Here is a 5,670-nt window from a genome sequence, read left to right as displayed (position 1 = left end):
AATTAGAGTTCCTTATTCCCCCTGAAAATATATTTATTAAGTTTGAGGTTAGGTTGTCCATCCTGAAACACTGTATCCTGCCCCAACTGCTACTTGGAAACTTATAACCCACATGTTTTAATGAGATGTGGACAGTTTCTAAGAGCACAACATGCTGAAACCCAACAGAGATTTACTAATTTCATAAGAAATGAACTCTTTAAGCCCCTTCTGACACAAAAGGAGGCAGGGGGGAAAAAGACGCTTCATTAAGGAGGTCACTTGAGTGAGTGTGCTTAATGCACGATATAAAGTCATTTGTGTTTGTACCTGTGGGGGCAGCCCAGTGAACTGTGTCTTTCTAGGACTCTGCCATGCTGATGGACTATGAAGCTAAAAGGACCCTTGTGAACCTGCTATAAGCAACTAAGAAAAGACTTCTGTTTCTGGTGATGAAGTCTAGATAATGCAGACCAACCTTTTCATCCAAAACGGTAAAAAAAACTGAACACAGAAGAAAGGAAAGAGACCAGTCTGTTTGTGGTTGTGGCCATTTCAAGGCCACAGGATTTGAGGTCCAGGACCCTGGCAGGATGACGACTGCTGAAAAACCCTAAGGTCAGGCGCCACTCTACCCTGAAGATACTGTAGTAACCAAACGTCGGAGGGGTTGCTGAGCTCTCAACAGTCTCTTGGGCCTCAGAGGACAGAAACAGGATCTCAGACACCTTCCTGAAGAAGTCCTTGGAATTATCCCAGACTTTCAGGTGAGAATCTTACAAGATCGTATGTAAGAGAAGGACTAAGTCAGAAACCATTTAGGTCTTTGGAAGGAGCCCCACTGCACATTCTCCCAACCCTGACCACTAGGCCAAGGTGAGAGGTAGTCTTCCCCACAGAATGCTAGTGTAATGGAAACAAGCAGGGTGAGACAAATCAGCCAGACAATAGGAACCAAACCAAACCCAGACACTGGAATCAGCAGACACGGACTTAAAATAATTGTGATGAATATGTTCAAGAATCAAAAGTCAGGTTTTTCCCGAGAACCAGAGGTAGGAGAAGGAAAATATCCAGACTGAATCACAGAAAGAGGAAGGGATGGGAAATATGGCAAAGAACGGGCAGAGCAGCAGAATGAAAAGGTTGGATGTTCATAGGATCGACAGCCCAAAGGTGAGAAAACAGAGAAGGGATCAGAGATATCTTTTTTTTCCTTTTATTTATTTTTTTAAATTTTTTATTTCTTTTCAGTGTAACAGTATTTATTGTTTTTGCACCACACCCAGTGCTCCGTGCAATCTGTGCCCTCTCTAATACCCACCACCTTGTTCTCCAACCTCCCATCCCCCGCCCCTTCAAACCCCTCAGATTGTTTTTCAGAGTCCATGGTCTCTCATGGTTCACCTCCCCTTCCAATTTACCCCAACTCCCTTCTCCTCTCCATCTCCCCTTGTCCTCCATGCTATTTGTTATGCTCCACAAATAAGTGAAACCATATGATAACTGACTCTCTCTGCTTGACTTATTTCACTCAGCATCATCTCCTCCAGTCCCGTCTATGTTGCAACAAAAGTTGGGTATTCGTCCTTTCTGATGGAGGCATCATACTCCATAGTGTATATGGACCACATCTTCCTTATCCATTTGTCCTTGAAGGGCATCTTGGTTCTTTCCACAGTTTGGCGACCGTGGCCATTGCTGCTATAAACATTGGGGTACAGATGGCCCTTCTGTTCACTACATCTGTATCTTTGGGGCAAATACCCAGTAGTGCAATGGCAGGGTCATAGGGAAGCTCTATTTTTAATTTCTTGAGGAATCTCCACACTGTTCTTCAAAGAGGCTGCACCAACTTGCATTCCCACCAACAGTGTAAGAGGGTTCCCCTTTCTCCCCATCCTCTCCAACACATGTTGTTTCCTGTCTTGTTAATTTTGGCCATTCTAACTGGTGTAAGGTGATATCTCAATGTGGTTTTAATTTGAATCTCCCTGATGGCTAGTGATGGTGAACATTTCTTCATGTGTCTGATAGCCATTTGCATGTCTTCATTGGAGAAGTGTCTGTAAATATCTTCTGCCCATTTTTTGATATGATTATCTGTTTTGTGTGTGTTGAGTTTGAGGAGTTCTTTATAGATCCTGGATATCAACCTTTTGTCTGTACTGTCATTTGCAAATATCTTCTCCCATTCCGTGGGTTGCCTCTTTGTTTTGTTGACTGTTTCCTTTGCTGTGCAGAAGCTTTTGATCTTGATGAAGTCCCAAATGTTCATTTTCACTTTTGTTTCCTTTGCCTTTGGAGACATATCTTGTAAGAAGTTGCTGTGGCTGATATGAAAGAGGTTACTGCCTATGTTCTCCTCTAGGATTCTGATGGATTCCTGTCTCACATTGAGGTCTTTTATCCATTTCGAGTTTATCTTTATGTACAGTGTAAGAGAATGGTTGAGTTTCATTCTTCTACGTATAGCTGTCCTGTTTTCCCAGCACCATTTATTGAAGAGACTGTCTTTTTTCTAGAGCAATCTATACTTTTAATGCCATCCCAATCAAAATTCCACTGATATTTTTCAAAGAGATGGAGCAAATAATCATAAAATTTGTATGGAATCAGAAGAGACCCCAAATTGCTAAGGAAATGTTGAAAAACAAAAATAAAACTTGGGACATCACGTTACCTGATTTTAAGCTTTACTACAAAGCTGTGATCACCAAGACAGCATGGTACTGGCATAAAAACAGACACATAGACCAGTGGAACAGCATAGGGAGCCCAGATATGGACCCTCAACTCTATGGGCAAATAATCTTTGACAAAACAGGAAAAAATATACAGTGGAAAAAGAGAGGATCAGAGATATCTTCAAAGACGTGATGGCTGAGAATTTCCCAAATGTCCTCCTGATGAAGGATATTGACTCACAGATACAAGAAGCTCATTGATGATTATCACTTTGTGATGTTTGTTTAACTGTACACATCTGGACTCATTTTCTTATATTTAATTTAAAAAACTGTAAACAAGGCACTTTGGAAAAGACAAAGAAAACCCACAAAAATCAGTGCAGTTGGAAGTGGTGTGACTGATACAGTGGCCAAGGGAACCCCATGCCTATGACACACGGCATAATATCCATACAGAATACACCATCCTTTATTGAGCAGTAAGTTTCTACTGTGGTAGAAAAGCCAGTGTGTCTCAGGTCTTCAGGACCTGGATTTGAATCCCAAATCAGTATCTCTCCAGCTCAGTGATCTCAGGCAAGTTACTCAAACCATTTCCTCAAATTAAAAAAGGAATAAGACTTCACAGGGTGGTTGAAATGAGGGGACTTGCTTGTTTTTCTGCACCTCTTGTGGTTGGTGGAGCTCCAGTCCTCCATTAGGGCAGGTGGGTTCTCTTCCCCTCCTTGCTTTCCAAGCTTTAATTTCCTCTTCCCTTCTCTGCTGTCACTTCATTCTTCTGATTTTAAATGTCATACATGCACTTTTGGTTCCCAATTTGTGCCTCCAGCCATGACTCATGTATTGACTCCAGACTTTCAACTCTAAGTGGCTGGCTATCAAGTGAGTCCAAGGGGTGTCCTAGATGTGACATGTTCAGATGTAATCCCTCAGTGTTCCCTTACTACCTGTCCCCTGCTATCTATATCATGGAACCCAGCAGCTCCATTCTGCCCACTATGAGGGCCCAGGGAACTCGGAGTAATTGCCACTGATTTCTCATATCTTCCACATCCCCGCCCCTCGGCAAATCTTGAGAGTTGTGTCCTCAACATATATCCCGAGGATAGCTAGACCTCCCCAGGACTGCCCAGCTCCCCTGTCCCTGAAGGAAGGGGAGGGACCAGAGACTGGGCATGGTGCTGTCTGGGGTGGGAGGGAGTGTCCCAGGCAGGGGAAAGAGTAGAGGCAAAGATCTTAAGGCTCAGGTGTAGCTGGCAAATTTGAGGACTGAACTGTGCTATGTGTGCACAGGGTCCCACCCTGGCTCCTGCTGGACCCCAGAGTGCAAAGCCCCCCATCACTGCACGCCACCAGTGCTGTGTTCTAGCATGCTGACCCAGGCCCTACCCTGCCTGGGCATCAGCACTTCCCTGTCCCCCACCCCCATCCATTATGAGGGTCCCTGCCTAGGTTTCCTCCTTTGATGGGGTGAATCTCAGAGGAAAGAGTCCAACTCTTTCTAGTGGGGACATGCTGACGCTAGCCAGGGCCTCTCTTGGTGAGAGCTGTCCTGGAGCTTGTATGTCCTGACTTTGCCTGCCTAGCCAGAGCGTGTGTGGCCAAGGGAAAGAGTCCCTGTCCCCACAGAGCTGCTCTTTTGGGAACTGGGCTTGGCCCACTGTGGGGGTTGGGGTCAGAAACTACAGACCAGGTTAGGCCACAGAAGGCCCTCTGTGTGCTCTGTAAGGGAAGGCTTCTGCCTTCAGCTTCTCCGTGTCTGTATCTTTGGTATTTCCAGTGTATAGGGAATTCCCTAAAGAAAAACAGAAGAGAGAAACAAGACCGGACACATAATAATAATACCTAAAAGTAGCCACCAGTTGTGAAGTACTCGTGATGGCAGGCAGCATTGGAACGGCCTGAGCACATGCCTGCACTGCATTAGAACATCTCACTAGAGCCCGGAGGTGGGCTTCTGATCTGGTAAGGAAGCTGGGATGGAGGCAAATTGACCTGCTCAGGCTCCCGTGAGTGAATGAAGAGCAGAGCTGAGGCTCCTGTGAGTGAATAAAGAGCAGAGCTGAGGCAAAGCACACAGCCTCTGGTCCTGCACTGGTAGCCACAATGGCGATGTGCCCGCCTCCCCAGGCAATGGGCAGCTCTGGATGCTCCCGTGCCTGCATCTGGCCCAGCCACTAGGAGAGCTTCCATTTCAGCTACAGACCCTTTGCCTTTCCAGCAAGGGCCGCCCACTCTCTTTGAGGCAGCCAGACCTGCACCAGTAGATGGGCTCAGATCCATGGGATGGCCAGATGGAGGCAGGGGACCAAAGCCGGGGCTGCTGCTCTCTGGCAGCCAGACTGACTGTGGACTCTCATGCCAATGGCTGTGTGGTTTCGGCACTCCGAGATGCCAAACACCTGCTGGTTCAAATGGGTGGACATGGCCTCTGGGCTGATGTGACTGAGCAGGCCATCGGCCTCCCCAAGAAGAGCACATCACAACGCCCACTTTGACTCTGAAGAAAAACCCTGAACCATCACCTGAATGAGCCTCTAGCTCACCTTGCTGGACCTCAGTTTCCTTCTACATGATACAAAGAGATTGGATGATGTTAAAACTAGGAAGCCTATGGCTCTCTTAGTCTTTTGACTATAAAATTTCCATCAAGACCAAAGTTGGCTTTGCCTCAGCTGGAGACAAACAAATGCAAACCACGTGCAGGAGACACAGGGCCATGCACATGCTGGTCTCCCCCAAACTCTGACCCCTCCACACGGAGGTTGATGTGTCCTTTATTGCATTTTAGCATGATGATCCACACACCCCACTAGCTGTGGTTGTTATGTAGGGGACACTGGGTGACGTGCAGCCTCACCGTTCACTGTGGGTGTGACGTGTCTTCTGACAGTACGTACGTCTGCAGCTATCACCCCGGAGAGTCTGGGTTCTGCTGCTGTGCTCATCCTTTGCAACCTCATATTTCAGTCATTGTCTTGACTTGTCATGTTTATATTGC

Source organism: Mustela putorius, unplaced genomic scaffold (genome assembly GCF_011764305.1).
Source record: "Mustela putorius furo isolate JIRA1106 unplaced genomic scaffold, ASM1176430v1.1 tig00000107_pilon_pilon_pilon, whole genome shotgun sequence".
Classification (NCBI taxonomy): Eukaryota; Metazoa; Chordata; class Mammalia; order Carnivora; family Mustelidae; genus Mustela; species Mustela putorius.
Note: the sequence above shows the minus strand (reverse complement) of the source record.